Here is a 24,335-nt window from a genome sequence, read left to right on the forward strand (position 1 = left end):
TACCAAGTAACATAACAAACATTGCTGCAGATATACCAAGTAACAAGAAAACAAACACTGCTTCAGTTATACCAAGTAACATAACAAAACAAACACTGCTGCAGTTATACCAAGTAACATAACAAAACAAACACTGCTGCAGTTATACCAAGTAACATAACAAACACTGCTGCAGTTATACCAAGTAACATAACAAAACAAACACTGCTGCAGTTATACCAAGTAACATAACAAACATTGCTGCAGATATACCAAGTAACAAGAAAACAAACACTGCTGCAGTTATACCAAGTAACATAACAAAACAAACACTGGCTCAGTTATACCAAGTAACATAACAAAACAAACACTGCTGCAGTTATACCAAGTAACATAACAAAACAAACACTGCTGCAGTTATACCAAGTAACATAACAAACACTGCTGCAGATATACCTAGTAACAAGAAAACAAACACTGCTGCAGTTATACCAAGTAACATAACAAAACAAACACTGCTGCAGTTATACCAAGTAACATAACAAAACAAACACTGCTGCAGTTATACCAAGTAACATAACAAACATTGCTGCAGATATACCAAGTAACAAGAAAACAAACACTGCTGCAGTTATACCAAGTAACATAACAAAACAAACACTGGCTCAGTTATAACAAGTAACATAACAAACAAACACTGGCTCAGTTATACCAAGTAACATAACAAAACAAACACTGCTGCAGTTATACCAAGTAACATAACAAAACAAACACTGCTGCAGTTATACCAAGTAACATAACAAACATTGCTGCAGATATACCAAGTAACAAGAAAACAAACACTGCTGCAGTTATACCAAGTAACATAACAAAACAAACACTGGCTCAGTTATACCAAGTAACATAACAAAACAAACACTGCTGCAGTTATACCAAGTAACATAACAAAACAAACACTGCTGCAGTTATACCAAGTAACATAACAAACACTGCTGCAGATATACCTAGTAACAAGAAAACAAACACTGATGCAGTTATACCAAGTAACATAACAAAACAAACACTGGCTCAGTTATACCAAGTAACATAACAAAACAAACACTGGCTCAGTTATACCAAGTAACATAACAAAACAAACACTGGGTCAGTTATACCAAGTAACATAACAAAACAAACACTGGGTCAGTTATACCAAGTAACATAACAAAACAAACACTGCTGCAGTTATACCAAGTAACATAACAAAACAAACACTGGGTCAGTTATACCAAGTAACATAACAAAAGAAACACTGGCTCAGTTATACCAAGTAACATAACAAAACAAACACTGGCTCAGTTATACCAAGTAACATAACAAAACAAACACTGGCTCAGTTATACCAAGTAACATCAACTAAATTTAGAATCAAGCACGTAAGCTGATCAGGTTTAAGTTACGTTACATTAACTTACGAAGGTCAGGTTAGGTGGCTACGGTTGTGTTTGTTGCAGCATAAACACTGCCCACCATTATAACTCTCAAGACATCTAGTTATCAAGCAGAACATAGTTATATTGCTTCGTATCAACATATAGAGCTAACAAGGAATGAGGATAAGGAGGAGAACGTAAGTGTAGGAATAGGATTCAAGCCCTTATCCCTCCCTCCCTTGCCAAACACACACACACACACACACACACACACCCTTAGCTAGTAACTTGCCAAACACACATACACACACGCCCTTAGCTAGTAACTTGCCAAACACACATACACACACGCCCTTAGCTAGTAACTTGCCAAACACACACACACACACACGCCCTTAGCTAGTAACTTGCCAAACACACACACACACACGCCCTTAGCTAGTAACTTGCCAAACACACACACACACGCCCTTAGCTAGTAACTTGCCAAACACACACACACACACGCCCTTAGCTAGTAACTTGCCAAACACACACACACACACGCCCTTAGCTAGTAACTTGCCAAACACACACACACACGCCCTTAGCTAGTAACTTGCCAAACACACACACACACACGCCCTTAGCTAGTAACTTGCCAAACACACACACACACGCCCTTAGCTAGTAACTTGCCAAACACACACACACACACGCCCTTAGCTAGTAACTTGCCAAACACACACACACACACACGCCCTTAGCTAGTAAATAAAGCTAGGAAAGGAAGCTAACCTTATAAAAACTACTGAAAGGAAGAAAGGGAGAAAGAGAAAGAGAAAGAAATTAATTCTGTATATATGAGCACACATTTTCTTTTTGCATGAAGCAACAGTGTTCCTGACTGGGAAATGGTCTCGCCAAAATGGTCTCGCCAAAATGGTCTCGCCAAAATGTTTATCCACGCTTTAAACTTGAAGATATTGGTGAGTGGAGATTCTTGTGTCGTGTCTGCTTGTATCTACCCCTCCCCTCAAGGGAGGTTCCTTGACGCTGGTGAGGGGCTCTTGATCTAGGGAATTGGATCTGTGCTCCGGTTCCCTGAATTGAGCCTGAATACCTTCCATTCCCCCCACATGCGCTGTATAATCCTACGGGTTTAGCGCTTCCCTGTGATCATAATAATAATAATGTATCTACCCTTCCCCCTTCCTCTCTCTCTCTCTCTCTCTCTCTCTCTCTCTCTCTCCCCCTCTCTCTCTCTCTCTCTCTCTCTCTCTCTCTTACACAGGGTTTTACAAGGTTAGGTTAAAGTTGTTAACTTTATTGGCAAGCTAAGAGCTGTTACCTACATCAGCTCATTTGAAAGCCTTTTTATTGTTATGAGACACGCAAATAGGGAACAGGATGAAGTTGGAGCCATCTGCGGGCCAGTGATTTCACCTCTCTCTCTCTCTCTCTCTCTCGTTATAGTTGTAATAGTAGAGAAGTAGTAGTAATAGTAGAAGGAATGGGCTCCAAGTGGGGGAAAAAGGGAAGCCTGAAATGAAACAAAGTGAAAAGTCAAGTAGGGGGTAGGATGGCGTGAAGAAGCAGGGAGAAAGAAGGGGAGAAACAGTAAGGACGAGGGGAAAGAAACAGCGAAGACTATGAGTGGAAAAGTTGAGAACAGGAGGAGAGTGGATGAATAAGTGCGTGCATTTAGGTGCGAAGAGGGGAAGAATAGAGGGGAGAGAGAGAAAGATGGAAGAGAGGAAAGGATTGGGAAGAGAGGGAAGGATGGGGAGAAAGATGAGAGAGGGAGAGAGGAAGAGAGAGGAAAGAGGTAGTCAGCGCAGGTGAGAGAGAGAGAGAGAGAGAGAGAGAGAGAGAGAGAGAGAGAGAGAGAGAGAGAGAGAGAGAGAGAGAGAGAGAGAAAAGAGAGAGAGAGAGAGAGAGAGAGAGAGAGAGAGAAAGAGAGAGAGAGAGAGAGAGAGTATGGAACACATTCGTACAGCATAATGATGTCAACGAGATAAAGTCAGTTGATCACATGAAAATGCTGGCCCACAGATGGCTCCAACTTCATCCTGTTCCCTACTTGTATGTCTCATAACAATAAAAATGCTTTCAAATGAGCTGATGTAGGTAACAGCTCTCAGCTTGTCAATAAAGTTAGGAATCCTTAACCTGTAAATAGCTTGTCAATAAAACTAGGGATCCTTAACCTTGTCAAACCCTGTGTAAAAAGAGAGAAAGAGAGAGAGAGAGAGAGAGAGAGAGAGAGAGAGAGAGAGAGAGAGAGAGAGACCCAAGTAGCAAGCCTCTCAGAGTGCAGACTCTTCCCAGACATGGAAGGGCACCAGGTTAACTAACTGGTACTTTGTTCACGCCAATGGGACTGGCTGCCTAGCCTCACCTACTGAATTCCAGGTAATCTTGTATTGCTTCTGCTCTGTTTTAATGAGTTTGGGATGTTTGTGTGCGTGTGTTCTCACCTATTTGTGGTTCCAGGGGTCGAGTCGCAGCTCCTGGTCTCACCTCTTCGTCGTGTGTGTGTGTGTTTGGGTATGTGTCTGTAAACAGATTTCCGTAACGTGTTCGTGTATATTTGTACGCTGTTTTTGTCGTTGTTTGAGTGCATATTTTTATGTGCTTAGACACATGTCTGTCCGCATATATTTACTCTCTCTCTCTCTCTCTCTCTCTCTCTCTCTCTCTCTCTCTGTACTAATATTTACAAAGACACCTTCTTGGTGCCCTTCGTAATGCTAGAGAAATTAATCGATTGTTAGTATGTGGGTTCTAATTACGAACGACTGGCCTACAGTGAACTCATTACGAACGACTGGCTTACAGTGAACTCGTTACGAACGACTGGCTTACAGTGAACTCGTTACGAACGACTGGCTTACAGTGAACTCATTACGAACGACTGGCTTACAGCGAACTCATTACGAATGACTGGCTTACAGCGAACTCGTTACGAGCGACTGGCTTACAGTGAACTCATTACGAATGACTGGCTTACAGCGAACTCGTTACGAACGACTGGCTTACAGTGAACTCATTACGAACGACTGGCTTACAGCGAACTCATTACGAATGACTGGCTTACAGCGAACTCGTTACGAGCGACTGGCTTACAGTGAACTCATTACGAATGACTGGCTTACAGCGAACTCGTTACGAATGACTGGCTTACAGCGAACTCGTTACGAATGACTGGCTTACAGCGAACTCGTTACGAATGACTGGCTTACAGCGAACTCGTTACGAACGACTGGCTTACAGCGAACTCGTTACGAATGACTGGCTTACAGCGAACTCGTTACGAATGACTGGCTTACAGCGAACTCGTTACGAATGACTGGCTTACAGCGAACTCGTTACGAATGACTGGCTTACAGCGAACTCGTTACGAATGACTGGCTTACAGCGAACTCGTTACGAATGACTGGCTTACAGCGAACTCGTTACGAATGACTGGCTTACAGCGAACTCGTTACGAACGACTGGCTTACAGCGAACTCGTTACGAATGACTGGCTTACAGCGAACTCGTTACGAGCGACTGGCTTACAGCGAACTCGTTACGAGCGACTGGCTTACAGTGAACTCATTACGAATGACTGGCTTACAGTGAACTCGTTACGAACGACTGGCTTACAGCGAACTCATTACGAACGACTGGCTTACAGCGAACTCGTTACGAATGACTGGCTTACAGTGAACTCATTACGAACGACTGGCTTACAGCGAACTCATTACGAATGACTGGCTTACAGCGAACTCGTTACGAACGACTGGCTTACAGCGAACTCATTACGAACGACTGGCTTACAGCGAACTCATTACGAACGACCGGCTTACAGCGAACTCATTACGAACGACTGGCTTACAGCGAACTCATTACGAACGACTGGCTTACAGCGAACTCGTTACGAACGACTGGCTTACAGCGAACTCGTTACGAACGACTGGCTTACAGCGAACTCATTACGAACGACTGGCTTACAGCGAACTCATTACGAACGACTGGCTTACAGCGAAATCATTACGAACGACTGGCTTACAGCGAACTCGTTACGAACGACTGGCTTACAGCGAACTCGTTACGAGCGACTGGCTTACAGCAAACTCGTTACGAGCGACTGGCTTATAGCAAACTCGTTACGAACGACTGGCTTACAGCGAACTCGTTACGAACGACTGGCTTACAGCGAACTCGTTACGAGCGACTGGCTTACAGCAAACTCGTTACGAGCGACTGGCTTACAGCAAACTCGTTACGAACGAATGGCTTACAGAGAACTCGTTACGAACGACTGGCTTACAACGAACTCGTTACGAGCGACTGGCTTACAGCGAACTCGTTACGAGCGACTGGCTTACAGCAAACTCGTTACGAACGACTGGCTTACAGCGAACTCGTTACGAACGACTGGCTTACAGCGATCTCGTTACGAGCGACTGGCTTACAGCGAACTCGTTACGAGCGACTGGCTTACAGCGAACTCGTTACGAACGACTGGCTTACAGCGAACTCGTTACGAACGACTGGCTTACAGCGAACTCGTTACGAACGACTGACTTACAGCGAACTCGTTACGAGCGACTGGCTTACAGCGAACTCGTTACGAACGACTGACTTACAGCGAACTCGTTACGAGCGACTGGCTTACAGCAAACTCGTTACGAACGACTGGCTTACAGCGAACTCGTTACGAACGACTGGCTTACAGCGAACTCGTTACGAGCGATTGGTTTACAGCGAACTCGTTACGAGCGACTGGCTTACAGCAAACTCGTTACGAACGACTGGCTTACAGCGAACTCGTTACGAACGACTGACTTACAGCGATCTCGTTACGAGCGACTGGCTTACAGCGAACTCGTTACGAGCGACTGGCTTACAGCGAACTCGTTACGAACGACTGGCTTACAGCGAACTCGTTACGAACGACTGGCTTACAGCGAACTCGTTACGAACGACTGACTTACAGCGAACTCGTTACGAGCGACTGGCTTACAGCGAACTCGTTACGAACGACTGACTTACAGCGAACTCGTTACGAGCGACTGACTTACAGCGAACTCGTTACGAGCGACTGGCTTACAGCGAACTCGTTACGAGCGACTGGCTTACAGCGAACTCGTTACGAACGACTGGCTTACAGCGAACTCGTTACGAACGACTGACTTACAGCGAACTCGTTACGAACGACTGGCTTACAGCGAACTCGTTACGAACGACTGGCTTACAGCGAACTCGTTACGAACGACTGGCTTACAGCGAACTCGTTACGAACGACTGACTTACAGCGAACTCGTTACGAACGACTGGCTTACAGCGAACTCGTTACGAACGACTGACTTACAGCGAACTCGTTACGAACGACTGGCTTACAGCGAACTCGTTACGAACGACTGACTTACAGCGAACTCGTTACGAACGACTGGCTTACAGCGAACTCGTTACGAACGACTGACTTACAGCGAACTCGTTACGAACGACTGGCTTACAGCGAACTCGTTACGAACGACTGACTTACAGCGAACTCGTTACGAACGACTGGCTTACAGCGAACTCGTTACGAACGACTGGCTTACAGCGAACTCGTTACGAACGACTGGCTTACAGCGAACTCGTTACGAACGACTGACTTACAGCGAACTCGTTACGAGCGACTGGCTTACAGCGAACTCGTTACGAACGACTGACTTACAGCGAACTCGTTACGAGCGACTGGCTTACAGCAAACTCGTTACGAACGACTGGCTTACAGCGAACTCGTTACGAACGACTGGCTTACAGCGAACTCGTTACGAGCGACTGGCTTACAGCGAACTCGTTACGAGCGACTGGCTTACAGCAAACTCGTTACGAACGACTGGCTTACAGCGAACTCGTTACGAACGACTGACTTACAGCGATCTCGTTACGAGCGACTAGCTTACAGCGAACTCGTTACGAGCGACTGGCTTACAGCGAACTCGTTACGAACGACTGGCTTACAGCGAACTCGTTACGAACGACTGACTTACAGCGAACTCGTTACGAACGACTGACTTACAGCGAACTCGTTACGAGCGACTGGCTTACAGCGAACTCGTTACGAACGACTGACTTACAGCGAACTCGTTACGAGCGACTGACTTACAGCGAACTCGTTACGAACGACTGACTTACAGCGAACTCGTTACGAACGACTGGCTTACAGCGAACTCGTTAAGAACGACTGACTTACAGCGAACTCGTTACGAGCGACTGACTTACAGCGAACTCGTTACGAACGACTGGCTTACAGCGAACTCGTTACGAACGACTGGCTTACAGCGAACTCGTTAAGAACGACTGACTTACAGCGAACTCGTTACGAACGACTGGCTTACAGCGAACTCGTTACGAACGACTGGCTTACAGCGAACTCGTTACGAACGACTGGCTTACAGCGAACTCGTTACGAACGACTGACTTACAGCGAACTCGTTACGAACGACTGGCTTACAGCGAACTCGTTACGAACGACTGACTTACAGCGAACTCGTTACGAACGACTGGCTTACAGCGAACTCGTTACGAACGACTGACTTACAGCGAACTCGTTACGAACGACTGGCTTACAGCGAACTCGTTACGAACGACTGACTTACAGCGAACTCGTTACGAACGACTGGCTTACAGCGAACTCGTTACGAACGACTGACTTACAGCGAACTCGTTACGAACGACTGGCTTACAGCGAACTCGTTACGAACGACTGACTTACAGCGAACTCTTTACGAACGACTGACTTACAGCGAACTCGTTACGAGCGACTGACTTACAGCGAACTCGTTACGAACGACTGGCTTACAGCGAACTCGTTACGAACGACTGGCTTACAGCGAACTCGTTACGAACGACTGGCTTACAGCGAACTCGTTACGAACGACTGACTTACAGCGAACTCGTTACGAGCGACTGACTTACAGCGAACTCGTTACGAACGACTGGCTTACAGCGAACTCGTTACAAGCGACTGGCTTACAGCGAACTCGTTACAAGCGACTGACTTACAGCGAACTCGTTACGAACGACTGGCTTACAGCGAACTCGTTACAAGCGACTGGCTTACAGCGAACTCGTTACAAGCGACTGACTTACAGCGAACTCGTTACGAACGACTGGCTTACAGCGAACTCGTTACGAACGACTGACTTACAGCGAACTCGTTACGAACGACTGGCTTACAGCGAACTCGTTACGAACGACTGACTTACAGCGAACTCGTTACGAGCGACTGGCTTACAGCGAACTCGTTACGAACGACTGACTTACAGCGAACTCGTTACGAACGACTGGCTTACAGCGAACTCGTTACGAACGACTGGCTTACAGCGAACTCGTTACGAACGACTGGCTTACAGCGAGCTCGTTACGAACGACTGACTTACAGCGAACTCGTTACGAACGACTGGCTTACAGCGAACTCGTTACGAACGACTGACTTACAGCGAACTCGTTACGAGCGACTGGCTTACAGCGAACTCGTTACGAACGACTGGCTTACAGCGAACTCGTTACGAACGACTGACTTATAGCGAACTCGTTACGAACGACTGGCTTACAGCGAACTCGTTACGAACGACTGGCTTACAGCGAACTCGTTACGAACGACTAGCTTACAGCGAACTCGTTACGAACGACTGACTTACAGCGAACTCGTTGCGAACGACTGGCTTACAGCGAACTCGTTACGAACGACTGGCTTACAGCGAACTCGTTACGAACGACTGACTTACAGCGAACTCGTTACGAACGACTGGCTTACAGCGAACTCGTTACGAACGACTGGCTTACAGCGAACTCGTTACGAGCGACTGGCTTACAGCGAACTCGTTACGAGCGACTGACTTACAGCGAACTCGTTACGAGCGACTGGCTTACAGCGAACTCGTTACGAACGACTGACTTACAGCGAACTCGTTACGAGCGACTGGCTTACAGCGAACTCGTTACGAACGACTGACTTACAGCGAACTCGTTACGAACGACTGGCTTACAGCAAACTCGTTACGAACGACTGGCTTACAGCGAACTCGTTACGAACGACTGACTTACAGCGAACTCGTTACGAGCGACTGACTTACAGCGAACTCGTTACGAACGACTGACTTACAGCGAACTCGTTACGAACGACTGACTTACAGCGAACTCGTTACGAGCGACTGACTTACAGCGAACTCGTTACGAACGACTGACTTACAGCGAACTCGTTACGAACGACTGGCTTACAGCGAACTCGTTACGAGCGACTGACTTACAGCGAACTCGTTACGAGCGACTGACTTACAGCGAACTCGTTACGAGCGACTGGCTTACAGCGAACTCGTTAAATACAGAATAATACCTCCGGTAAATACAAGTCAAGGGTACGGGGTATTATTTTTCTGTGTTTTACGATAGACGCAACTTGGTCAAGGCTTCCGAAAAGTTATTTTGGGAGTTTTATCTTGCTTAACCTCCTAATTTCTCTTTTTTTCTCTCTCTCTTTCTCACTCTCTCTTTCTCACTCTCTCTTTCTCACTCTCTCTCTTTCTCACTCTCTCTCTTTCTCACTCTCTCTCTTTCTCACTCTCTCTCTCTTTCTCCACTTAATATTGGTTACCGGAATCATAATTTAATAGTATACATGTGTAATACCTGACTTGCAGGTGTTGCAATTGTGACCTATGCATCGTCGTTTATCACAGCGGTGCCATGTGACGACGTATCGGTCCGACTTGTAAAAGGCTCAGGTCGGACCGAAACGTCTTCGTAAGCTCCTCTCTCTTCTATGTTCAGGTTATTTGTGTATCATTTCTGTCAGGGTATTATGCCGTCTTATTTTTCACAGAAGCATATCAGATTTCTCTGTCATTCTTTCAAAGATGGAGTACACGGCGTCAGGGCAGCTACTAGGATTACTGGAACTGGATAATATGAGGGTTCAAATCCCGCCCGTGGTATGGTTTGTATGCAATCGTGTCATTACGATTTCGTGAGTCATGTTGACGGCAGTGAGGGGACTTGAGCTAGAGTTCGTCACGGCCACGCTAGCTGGAGATTCGTCTGTAAAACTTGCATTTGTGGTCACAGAGGTGCCTGTGCTAACCTTCCTATGGTGTAGAAATATACCTAGTTGGATGAATCTTATTGTGGCTAGTGGCTAACGCGGCGGGCTGGAGTCTTGTGACTCTGATCGCGGGTTCTATCCCCGCCCGTGGTATGGTGTGTTTGCAATCGTGTCATTACGATTTCGTGAGTCATGAGGGATAGCGGTTCTCTCAGCCGTAGCAAGGTTCTTAATAATAATAATAATAATTATTTCTACCTCTACATGATACAACTTATACAGACCATAGCTGATATCAATGACCTGACTAGCTTGTGCTTGTGGGTCTAATGCCATGCTCCTTCCTTAAGTGGATGTGACATGGACCTGAATAGGTTGGGTCAGTGACATAAGCCGGTAGGCGGCTTGGACCTGCCTCGCATGGTCCAGTAACCTTCCTGCAGTGTTCCTTCTTCCATATATAGAAATACCCTGGTTATACAGAGCATTTCGGGCAAATTAGGTTAATCTTAACCCCCAGGATGCGACCCACATACCAGCCGGCTAACACCCAGGTACCTACTTACTGCTAGGTGAACAGGAACAGCAGGTGTCTTAACGAAACACGGCCAACATTTCCACCCGTACCGGGGATCGAACCACGGACCACAATGAGTGAACCGAGTGCGCTACCAACTGAGCTACGGGACACCATGAACAGAACGACTAAAACCCTTTACTGTCTATCTTCCTCATCAGAGATAATAATGCCTTTTAAAGTCTACAGAAAACCCACTGATAAAGACGACTTAAACGACAACTACTCTAACCACGACCACACAACTAAACAGAGGAATGAAAAAAAAGGTTGTCTATCTCCCCTCAAGGTGTCTATCTCCCCCTCAGGTTGTCTATCTCCCCTCAGGTTGTCTATCTCCCCTCAGGTTGTCTATCTCCCCTCAGGTTGTCTATCTCCCCTCAGGTTGTCTATCTCCCCTCAGGTTGTCTATCTCCCCTCAGGTTGTCTATCTCCCCTCAGGTTGTCTATCTCCCCTCAGGTTGTCTATCTCCCCTCAGGTTGTCTGTCTCTCCCTCAGGTTGTCTATCTCCCCTCAGGTTGTCTGTCTCCCCCTCAGGTTGTCTATCTCCCCTCAGGTTGTCTATCTCCCCTCAGGTTGTCTGTCTCTCCCTCAGGTTGTCTATCTCCCCTCAGGTTGTCTGTCTCCCCCTCAGGTTGTCTATCTCCCCTCAGGTTGTCTATCTCCCCTCAGGTTGTCTATCTCCCCTCAGGTTGTCTATCTCCCCTCAGGTTGTCTATCTCCCCTCAGGTTGTCTATCTCCCCTCAGGTTGTCTGTCTCCCCCTCAGGTTGTCTATCTCCCCTCAGGTTGTCTATCTCCCCTCAGGTTGTCTGTCTCTCCCTCAGGTTGTCTATCTCCCCTCAGGTTGTCTGTCTCCCCCTCAGGTTGTCTATCTCCCCTCAGGTTGTCTATCTCCCCTCAGGTTACCTATCTCTCCCTCAGGTTGTCTATCACCCCTCAGGTTGTCTATCTCCCCTCAGGTTGTCTGTCTCCCCCTCAGGTTGTCTATCTCCCCTCAGGTTGTCTATGTCCCCTCAGGTTACCTATCTCTCCCTCAGGTTGTCTATCACCCCTCAGGTTGTCTATGTCCCCTCAGGTTACCTATCTCTCCCTCAGGTTGTCTATCTCCCCTCAGGTTGTCTATGTCCCCTCAGGTTACCTATCTCTCCCTCAGGTTGTCTATCACCCCTCAGGTTGTCTATCTCCCCTCAGGTTGTCTATCTCCCCTTCAGGTAGAAAGATACCCTCTCGCTTATCATTAAATCCCCTTGAGTGAAGTTCCTTGATGCTGGTGAGGGGATCTTGATCTAGTGAACTGGATGTGTGCTTCGTGAGTCATGGTGTGTTGTTGTTCAGTGTGTGTACAGTTTCTGTGACATTGTCTATAAAGCATGTATTACGTATACAATTAATGCTATCACTGCTGACCACTGTCCAGTGGTACTCAGCATTACTAATTCACAGTCAGTGCATCTGACACGCGCCCACCTCTCCACACGCTACATGTAAAACAGGTCCCTGGCGTCCACGTAGAGACCTGGCGACTAGGTACCTGGGATCTGGATGTGACTGCTGTGGGCAAGTACGAAATTAAGTTTCATTCCAATTCAGTACGCAAGTTTAAATCTGGTTGGTTAATGGGCGTTTAAAGCCTATTGACTTCACTGAAGTCACCACCAGACATGAATACTGTAATCCCTAAAATAGGGATTAAATTAAACTCTCAGTATACATACGTACACCGAGGGAAATATCCCTCTCGGGTCCCTCGGGTCCCTCTTGTTCACGGTGTGAACAAGTTTAAATTTTTACAATGGCCGTATAGAGTAACTTACGTGCAAATTATCCTAAGAGAGCCCAATATAAGAATTATCTTGCATATATACAGACCTGTTTATCCTCTATCATCATGAGTATTAATAACATTAAGATATCTGCTACACCAATATATCTGTAATTGCTATTAACGATAAAAATAAGTATAAAATTAACACACACACACACACACACACACACACACACACACATACACGCGCGCGCGCGCCTGGCAAACCTGAAAATAGCGTTCCGATACCTTTGTAAGGAATCGTTCAAGACACTGTACACCGTGTACGTCAGGCCCATACTGGAGTATGCAGCACCTGTTTGGAGCACACACTTGATCAAGCACGTCAAGAAATTAGAGAAAATGCAAAGGTTTACGACAAGGTTAGTTCCAGAGCTAAGGGGAATGTCCTACGAAGAAAGGTTAAGGGAAATCGGCCTGACGACACTGGAGACAGGAGGGTCAGGGGAGACATGATAATGACTTACAAAATACTGCGTGGAATAGATAAGGTGGACAGAGGCAGGATGTTCCAGACATGGGACACAGAAACAAGGGGTCGCAATTGGAAGTTGAAGACCCAGATGAGTCAAAGGGATGTTAGGAAGTATTTCTTCAGTCATAGAGTCGTCAGGGAATGGAATAGCCTAGCAAGTGACGTAGTGGAGGCAGGAACCATACACTGCTTTAAGACGAGGTATGACTAAGCTCAGGAAGCAGAGAGAGAGAGAGGACCTAGTAGCGATCAGTGAAGAGGCAGGGCCAGGAGCTGAGTCTCGACCCCTGCAACCACAATTAGGTGAGTACACACACACACACACACACACACACACACACACACACACACACACACACACACACACACACACACACACACATATATATATATATATATATATATATATATATATATATATATATATGCAAAGAATTGGAGACAGGAGATCTTAACAATGTAAGACAAGCCACGATGGGGGGGGGGAAGCTTTAGCTCAGGTACTTTCAGACATCTCAGTGTATCATCAGGAGCTGTGCAATGTTGTAAAGGTAGCAAGATGAGAAATGAGGGGAGGTTTTCTCAAGAGTATAGTAGCATGAGTGATATATATATGTACTCACCTAGTTGAGGTTGCAGGGGTCGAGTCCTAGCTCCTGGCCCCGAAATATTTGTCAGGAGTGGGTGTGATGATACGGTGGTAGAAGTAGAATGTTTAACAGCCCCCCCAAAATTTCAGTAGTTTTCCTTGAAGCTTTTCTCGTTTATTTATCATGATCTTGTCTTATCTTACTTCACCGAGGTTTAGGGTCCCCACAGTTCCACCTAGAGGAGGTCCTTATCTTATGAAAGTTTACCCTTAATATTAGATGGCGTTTTCTTTGGCTTCTTTACTAAGGATATAACAGAAAATGAAAGATTTCGTAAACTTTAATATATAAACACAAAACAAGTAACCATAATACGGTTAGTTAATTAGAATTTAAAGCCTACTGACTACACGAGGATCACTGATAGGTGATTTTGCAAGAAATGGTAACTTAGACTATCTTAGGTTAGGTTAAGTAGCCTCCTAACACCTGCTGCTCCTGTTCACCTAGCAGTACCTAGGCGTTAGTTCTTTAATGTGGGTGGCATCCTGGGAGGAATGACCTAAGAACCACAATGAAAATAAGCCACACTGTTAGGCTTTCTTAGGTTATCCCAGGTTACTAACTCCTCACGGTTAATTATACGACGAAAGTCTTCTGCTAATTTAGACATATATTTTACTAAAGTTAACCATTTATTTCAAAGAAGAAAACGTACAGTCTAAAAGAAAACTGCAATTTTTAAGGGTAACATAGTTATAATGTTGATTCACCATCATATAGAAATAACTACAATACAACCACTATACATTCACCACACGATCATTAAAAGATCATTATAAAACCACAAAACCGAAGTAATTTACACTATGTATGCTAACTGTACTTATGTGTACCTGTGCCTAAATAAAATTACATAAAGATTATTATTATTATTATTATTATTATTATCATTATTATTATTATTACTTAGAACACTGGTAGTGCATTCAGCTAACACCTACAACGAGGTATCTCACAGTAAAGTGGTTATGTACTCGGTTCCCTACCGATGGGACGTAGAATCGACCTCTCACACGAGTCACGGGGTAGGGGCAAATCGAATACCTAATGTTCTTAGTCACATAGCATTAAGTAGGTACCTGGGTGTTAGCCTACTATTGCGGGTCGGATCCTGAGAGGGATGACTGAAGGAACTTAATGGAATAAGACAGTCTGATGACAGTGTAAGTACGTAAGTTTATTTAGGCACAGGTATAGATAATTACAATTATCATACATAGTGTAAATTACCTAGGATAACCCCCCAAAAATCAAAGTGACTTGCTTCCGAACAAAATCTTCAACTTAACCCAACCCTAATTAATCCAGTTTAACCTAACCTAACCTCATCTAAATTACCAAACCTAAAACATGAACGATAGTATTGGTAAAGTCAGACGAAACTTCAAAAAGATGACACGAGAAACCTCGTAAGGAAATTAATGTAGTCAAACGAGGATAGGCTGCTGGAATGTAATAATCTTGGTAGAATTACCGACATTACGTTGCCACAATAAAATGTCACATTAGTTGCACTTGTGTCCTTTTACTCTACAGGCTGCTGGATGTGGAGGTGGATTCAACAAGCCGCTTCATGTACAAGTATGGTTAGATTCAGGAGGCTAGGCGTTGATAAAAGAGAAAGGGACAGAAGCAATACAAGAACACTACTAAAACCGTAACATATCACAACTACAGCCTATTTGGCATGAAAATATCTTATTATTGAAAATAAGATACCAGATATACTAAGCAAATTTCCTAAGTTTGCTTGTAACAGATAAGTGAACTGTATATATAAATCCAAATATACACCAGTTAACCCTTTAGAGGCCTTGTGGAAATTTATTTGGCCCCTAAAGTTCCACAGGACAGATCCGGCATGGTCGTGATGGAACGGCTGAGCTGGATGGCCCTTATACCCCACCCAAACATGAAAGCATTCTCTCGAGTTGGCGTGGATTGTTGGTAAACTTATTTAATTTATAGATTTACCCTTCAGGGAAGGGGTAGGTAGTTTTACTGTTAGTATATTAATATTAGGTTTACTAAGGCAACTGTAGATAATAATAATGTAGACCTAAGACCTTATCATAGGTAGTAATAGGCTGATAATGTAGGCAAACACTAGGATAAGTTAGCTAGGGAGAACTGGCAGCCCTAGTTTGAAAGAAGAGACGAGGGTCTGAAAGAGAGACCAGCTCGTTCTTCTTAAGACAGACACCAACTGGACAAGACGTGCCGTGATCAGCAGACGGCGCCCTCCACGTGTCTTCACATTTGAGACCTGGGGAAATCTGGTAGAGGCACCTCGATGTACCATAGATGACCTCCTCCGTCAGGCCCATACAGTAAGACAAGACCTCCACTTTATCTCGTAGTTTTCTGGCCAGTGTCTGGGGAGAATTGTGAGTGAGTTTGATCTGTGGGCCTGTGTTGAAGCTGGCAGAGCATGCCCAGTAAGTACCAGTGTCTCTCGTCAGTCTGGAAGCTAGTGTCCATGTCTGCATAGTTATACTAGGGGATACATACCCTCTTGGATATAGGAATTTCTGAGGTGCAGGCAGGTCACTAATAACGATTGAATATTGCAGGAATTAAGGCTCCCGGTTGCACGTGGTTTCTGAGGGGAAGTCCAAAGGGGCTAAGGCTAAGCTTAGGGAAGTTGAAGATCAGGATATATGCTGCAACACCAAGTAAGTTAGTCCTTTATACGTGCATGCAGGCGAGTTTCTTGCAACACCAATCATTTGTGAAAATCTGTCCTATAAGCCACTTGTGAGGCTGAGGTACCCACCTCAGAGCTCGGTGTCAACAGAGTTTGCCAGGGTAGGCGACTCACTTGGAGGCAGTCCACACAAATTTTCACAAAAAAGTGGTCTTTCGAAAACCGTGATGTGGAATAGCTAGGTTAAGCTATCATAGCTATGCCACAGTTAGGAACCAGTTTAACAAAGTTAGGTTAAGTTAGCACTCCTAGGCCCAGAGTTACACAGAGGCTAGGCCAAGCTGACTATACACGGAAGTTGTTATTTGCAGTAATTTACAGGCAGGCCAGGTAGGCTAGAGAAGCTTGTGAATTTAATTATTTACAGTGATTACAAGTAATCCAGAGTAGGAGACTTGTGTGTTGATTACTTACAGTGGATTTGCAAGGTAGCCACAGTTAGGCTAGGCTTGTGCAATATTTACAACAGTTATAGTAGCTAGGACAGATTTAACCTAGTTATTATTTATAGGGAGTTCTAAAGCCAGGTTTAAGCTATAGCACACTAGCTAGGTTAGGATTTACCTTATCCAACCATCCACACTAGACAGAGTAAACTGGGCAGTTAGGCCAAGCTGTTTACATACATCATTCATTTACTGTTTCACAAGTTGATTTGTTGAATTTATTTGTGCTAACCAAGTGATTTTAATTTGTATACTGCACTTTTTATTGTGTGATTTTCTTTGATTCATTTTAATGTGGGATTTGTGAATTGTACCTGAGACTAGGTTAAGTCCTGTAATTATCTGCTTACATTGTACAGGAAATTGCTAGGTTAAGCTTTCACACCGATAAACATTTTGACTGGGATTTGAGAGCTAACAGTGTACATTTTTGAGTCAATATAACAAAGGGAATTGTTAAGCTTGTTGAGAAGCCTTGAGACTCGTTCATTCTCACCTAATACCGTTCGTGCTGTGGGGTGGGCTAATTGAAGTACAAATTAGTACCGTGATCTTAACTAAACCGCAACTATGGTAGGTGAAGATGCAGTACCAGCTGTCCCAGCTCTAAGTCAATTAAAGCGGTCTATGGGAGCCTATAAGGGGCGCCTGAGCAAAGCATGTGAGGAGTGTCGTACGGTCAGGCAAGATCAAGACGTAGACTGGGAGGAACTAGAGAGTTGCCTGAAACCTTTGGAGCAAAGACTGGAGGCCTTTGAGAGATAATTTATCCTTTATGAGACAGAGGCCTATACTACAGGTGAGTCTGAATATACAGTCGAAGTAGCACGGACGGACTATGACGAACGAAGGGCAGAGTGTAAAGCAGAGATGAGACTCTGCAGACAGTTAATAAAGACTTTAAAGGCCGGTACAGCAGGGGGAGCAAATGTTTCAAGGAACACGAACAACAGCACGCCTGTTAATGTGTTGCCCAGATTGCCCCAGTTGAATTTACCAACGTTTGACGGAACCTTAACAGAGTACATTGCTTTCTGGGATCAGTTTAAAGCCCAGATAGATGACAGAGACGATTTGTCAGATGCCGTCAAATTACAATATATACGTTCACAGCTCAAGGGTAAAGCCTTGGACTTGGTCCGGCATTACCAAACCACCGACACCAATTATCAACATGCCAAAGACCAATTAAAGGACACGTTTGGCAACAGTGAGGAGATAAAGGTAGCTATACTTTATCGGTTGTTGGATCTAGAGGCTTGTCGCCATGACCGTCAGAGCCTAGAGAAGTTCCGAATCGAAGTTATGAGTTTGACGAATAGTCTTAAAGATTTACATGATTGGGGTAAGTCGGAATGGTTCATCAGTCAGGTGATTCAGAGGAAACTGGCTGGCACTACAGTGCATGAGTTGCACTTAAAATATCGGATGAACCGGTTCACAATACAACAGATCTTTGAGGGGTTGGGAGATCTCGTGTCTCACCTGAGCATAGGTCGGGGGGAGAAATTGCCGACCGAGGTGGAATCGATCAACCCCTCCAGATACTCGAGAGATAAAGCTAAACCACCTCCTACTAGGGTTGGCTCATATTATGCCCAGGACAAGTCCTCCACCCCCAGAGCCAAGGGAGAAGTCACTCAAGTGACCAGTATGAGACGGTGCATGTTTTGTGAAGAAGAACATGCTAGTTCAGGGTGTTCAAACTTCACCACCTATAACCAAAGGGTTCAACGACTAAGGGAGTTGAGACTTTGTTTCAAGTGTTGTGGAGAACATTTTGCCAGGGACTGTAACGCCCAACTCAGGGAGTGTCGGGGCTGCTGGAAGGGTAAGCACTACGGTGCACTGTGTCCTAATGATGCCAGATTAGCGCAAGTTAAGGAGAGCAAACCGCGAGAAAGGGCAGAGAGCAAGAACAAGTCTGAAGTAGTGATGAGTGTGGTGAGTATGGCACCGAGAATTTGTTCTGGTGAGCAGTTTCAAGGTTCAGTGGCCTTGCCCACCATAATGGCGGTGGTTGCGAACGGGAAGAAGTCTGAAACGACCCGTTTGTTCTTCGACAATGGGGCACAGAGATCCTTCATAGTGGAGAGTCTAGCAACTAGGTTGAAGCTGGAGACAGTTGGTAAAGTTGACATGAAGGTGGAAGGGTTTGGTGGGGAAGTCCCACGCAGGTCTTATCCAGTAGTCAATGTGACGGTCAGGTTAGCCGGGCATCGACGGGAAATTTCAGCGTTGATAGTGAAGAGGTTGCCCAATATCATTACCACTAAGGGACTGGCTGCAGCAGTCAAACGTTTGAGGGAGTTGGGTGTGAAGCTAGCGGAACCAGACATTGCTACAGACAACGTTAGTAATGTAGGAATCTTGATAGGAGGGGATTACATAGACGAGTTCGTGTCTACGAGAAGGGTTATCAAGGAGGGTGTTGGCCTGTACAGGACTCCAGCGGGGTACATCGTAGGAGGCAGAGTACCAGCTCACTTCCCTGTGACCCCGGGAAAGGAGGGCTCTGGTATTACAGCGACTGAGGCTGTACTGGTGATGCGGATTGGTGTGCAAGAAGGTCTGTCAGAGACGCAAGTTGGCATATCCGACAGTGAGCCAGTCCATAAACTATGGGACCTGGATGTAGTAGGGATTAAAGGTGACCAGCCACCCCCTGAACATGAAGAGACATATTGAGATTACTTGAACCATGTGCAGTTCAGGGACGGACAGTACTGGGTGCAACTCCCATGGAAACCGGGACACCCAACGCTGCCCACTAATTTCAAGAAGGCACGGGGTCAGTTGAATTCATTGGTGAACAGCCTGACCAAGGCTGGTGGGGAAATATGATGATATTATTAAGGAACAGCTGGCCCTTGGGTTCATTGAGAAAGTGCCCAATGCCAGCCCTGGGGAAAACACCCATTATCTTCCACACATGACAGTCACCAAGGAGTCGGTAACCACTCCCATCAGAGTAGTCTTCAACTGCAGCTCGCAGGCGAGTCCCCGAGAGCCATCGTTGAACGACTGTCTGCTCACAGGGCCCTCCCTGACGCAGAAATTAGCAGATGTGTTGTTGAGATTCAGGACAGAACAGTACGCCTATGCGGCAGACATTAGCAAAGCCTTCCTACGTATTGGGTTGCAGCCACAAGACAGGGACTACACAAGGTTCTTGTGGTTGGCTAACAGGGAGGTGCCCAAGCAAGGGTATGATACCTACAGATTCAGGGCAGTGTTGTTTGGTGCCACTAGTTCACCATTCTTATTACAGGCTACCATAGACTACCACCTTGTGAACTGTAACAGCCCGCTTAAAGAATTACTGAAGACCCTATTTTATGTAGACAACATGCAAGGTACCACCTCAGATGAAAGGCTGTTGATGGACATTTACCGAGAGTCTAATCAGGAGATGCTCTCGGCTAACATGCCATTGAGAGAATGGGTGACAAACAATCCAATGTTGCGGGGCACGGTGGAACGTGACTATGCTGGCTACTCAGTACCTGAGGTAACATCGGTGTTGGGTCTGGAGTGGGAAATCAAGGAAGACAGACTTAGGCTAAACAGGAAACCTGATGGGGAAGGGAAGCTGACCAGGAGGTCTTTGCTGAGCAAAGTGCAGACTGCCTTCGATCCTTTGGGTTTGTTGACACCCATCACCATTCGAGGGAGGATGCTAGTGCAACAGACCTGGGAGCTGAACCTAGGTTGGGACGACCCACTGCCAGAAACAGTCTGCCAGGAGTGGTATCTGGTTAGCAAAGATCTAGCAGAATTGCATGAGTTCACATTCCCCAGGTCCATCGGGTGCACCGGGCAGGACTATGACTTGCATGTCTTCTGTGATGCCTCCAGGGCCTATGGGGCAGTAGCGTATTTGGTGGCCAGGGACCAGGTCAGTCTGGCCACCAGTCGTGCTCGGGTGACACCCCTGAAGGATTGCTCGATCCCAAAGCTAGAGCTCACGGCGATGTTGCTGGGAGCAAGACTGGGTAAGTACGTAGAGGAGGTGTTGAGTAATCTGAGGGTGACACACACCTATGTATGGACAGACTCGGAGGTGGCCTTACAGTGGATCCAGAACGACAGGTCTAAGCTCCCCTATGTCAGGAATCGGGTAAAGGAGATACGGGAACTACAGTCAACGTCAACAATTCTGTACGTGCCTACAGATCAAAACCCAGCCGACCTGATAAGCCGAGGGGTGACACACAAAAAGCCGAGTAAAAGCGATATTTGGTTCAAAGGCCCAGACTGGTTACGGGCAAGGGATTGCTGGCCGGAAATTTGGGGAGACAACCAGCAGCATAGTACACTTTGCGGGGGAGCCCGACACTGAATTATTTGACCCCAGGCGCTACTCCTCTTGGAGGAAACTTATAGGAGTCACGGAAATGGTATTTCGATTTGTGAGGAAGCTGCATGACAAGGTATGCCAAGGTCGACAGTCATCTCTCGTGGGTCCCAGAGAATATTGGATAAGGCAGTACCAAAGGGAGAGGTTTCCAGGAGTGCTGGAAGTACTGGCGACCAGGCAGCAGGTTATGGCGTCAGGACGCGTGTCCAACGACGACTCAGGGAACAGTAAATTGGTTCACTCATTGGGATTGTTCCTAGATCATGCGGGGCTAATAAGATGCAGGGGAAGAATACAAAACTCTGAGCTCAGCTATGGGGCCAAACATCCCGTGCTACTGGGAAAGGAGGGATGGGCGTCAGAGCTATTGATACAAGATGCCCATCAGAGGACCTTACATGGGGGGTTTGGAGATACCCTCACCCGCCTACGTCAGAATTACTGGGTACTGAAGGGTCGAACTGCCGTCAAAAGGGTGCTAAAGAGTTGCACGGTCGGGCAGCGGTACGATGGGAGGACCCTACCATACCCAGGTCCACCACCACTGCCTCAGGAACGGATACATAGTGACAGGCCCTTTGAGACTGTGGGAATAGACTATACTGGGGCTATCACATTGAAGAACCCAGGAGACGATAGGGTGGGCCCTCAGAAAGTATATGTCTGCCTGTTTACTTGTGCCACTACTGTCATGTAGGGGGGTAATGATTAGGGGAATATGGGGGTAAGCAGAGGGAGTCAGTAGGTAGGGGACAGGCGAGGTGGTAGGAGTGAGGTATGCGGAGGTAGGTAATGTGAGGTCACTGGTGACTACACCTTCACCTCTCATTACTCTACCAGCCACACTACACTACTCACCCTCTCACTACTTTAACTAAACATAAATAAATGGAGAAAATAGGAATAGCAAATAACGGGGACAGTGAATATTACTATTCTACTCAAACACAGTTTATTATTAAGTCCCTGCACAATAATATATTTGGGAACAGGAGTACATTATTGGGGTTTAGATAAATGGGGTGGTACACATGCAGTGAGACAGGGAATACAATTGGCTTGGCGAAACAGAATATAACTTACAATATAGTACAGAGGACAGTTCACTACAGGAACTAAGCCACAGGTCCCAAGACCTACACAGCACGAGTACTGCTCCAAGCCAGTACTCTGCCCAATGTCTCCAAGAGTCTCCTCCAGAGACTTCAGCAGCCTTCTCCCGAGCCCTGCACCCCAGCAGCAGCTCCGCTCGAAGTCTCTGCTCAGGAGCTCTGCAGCCCAGCAGCAGCTCCGCTCGAATCTCCTGATCATGCTCTTCCTTGGGCTTTTATGGTGGTCCAAGCACCCTCCACAACCACGTGTACGACCTGACGCCTAGGTCTGACGCTGTCAAGAACAAAAGACCTCAGACGTGGGTGTGGCTACAGACGTTTGCCAAGGCAAGGTGTGACCATATAATTGGTTAAATTAGGTCTCCCCAGAGACCTCACAAGCCCAGCTGGACTACATCACACTACTCGATCTGTGCATTTGGAGTTGGCAGAAGATATGTCAACAGAGACTTTCGTGAAGTTGTTCAGGAGGTTTACAGCCAGATTCTCGTGCCCGCGATTGATTATCTCGGACAATGGCACAAGCTTTAGGGCGGCCGATAAAGTTTTCAGGAATCTTAGGGACAACAGAGAAGTACGAAAACACCTGAAGAGAATAGTGTGAGTGGAGGTTAATAGCTCCCAGGGCGCCTTGGCAAGGGGGATTCTATGAACGCATGGTGGGCACAGTCAAAAGGTGCATTCGGAAGGTCTTGCATGGCAGGAGAGTGGGCTTTGATGAACTGAGGACAGTGTTAGTTGAGATAGAGGCAAGAGTCAATAACAGGCCCCTGACCTACGTACAAAATGGGATTGACGAGCAGGAAGCTCTCACCCCCAATCACATGCTGTTTGGAAGGAGGATTGAGCCCTTCCCCGCAATTTTGAGTCAGTCTTCCAAGGCGCTGGATTATTATGGGCCAGATGGTCCCCCCATCAATGAAGAACTGTACAGGAGTCACAACAGACTGGTGAACATTCTGGACAAATGGAACCAGGTGTGGCGCAGGGATTACTTGACAACCTTGTGGGAACATTTCTATGGTGCCGACCCCAAGGCAAATAAGATGATGCTAAGTGAAGGGGACCTGGTGCTAGTAGAATCCGAGGCGCCCAGGGTTTACTGGCCTCTTGGCCTGGTAGTGTCGACCCACCCAGACAAAGCTGGGTGGTTGAGAATGGTGAAGGTGAGAATGAATGGTGTCGAGACTATAAGACCCATCAACAGGCTTTTACCTCTTGAGGTCCACACGGTGGGACCGGGACAGGAGAAATTAGACCAGAGGCTGACCGAGCTGAGTGGCCAGATGACCTGTCGAACGGCGCTCAAGTCCAGGGCCCATTGGGAGGGCCTGCGGGAGGCAGACTTGATCTAGACTTAGCGCCTACCTTCGCCGGCGGGAGGATGTAGAAATTTATTTGGTCCCTAAAGTTCCAAAGGACAGATCCGGCATGGCCGTGATGGAACGGCTGAGCTGGATGGCCCTTATACCCCACCCAAACATGAAAGCATTCTCTCGAGTTGGCGTGGATTGTTGGTAAGCTTATTTAATTTATAGATTTACCCTTCAGGGAAGGGGTACATAGTTTTACTGTTAGTATATTAATATTAGGTTTACTAAGGCAACTGTAGATAATAATAATGTAGACCTAAGACCTTAACATAGGTAGTAATAGGCCGATAATGTCGGCAAACACTAGGATAAGTTAGCTAGGGAGAACTGGCAGCCCTAGTTTGAACGAAGA

Source organism: Cherax quadricarinatus, chromosome 7, assembly GCF_038502225.1.
Source record: "Cherax quadricarinatus isolate ZL_2023a chromosome 7, ASM3850222v1, whole genome shotgun sequence".
NCBI classification, from domain to species: Eukaryota; Metazoa; Arthropoda; class Malacostraca; order Decapoda; family Parastacidae; genus Cherax; species Cherax quadricarinatus.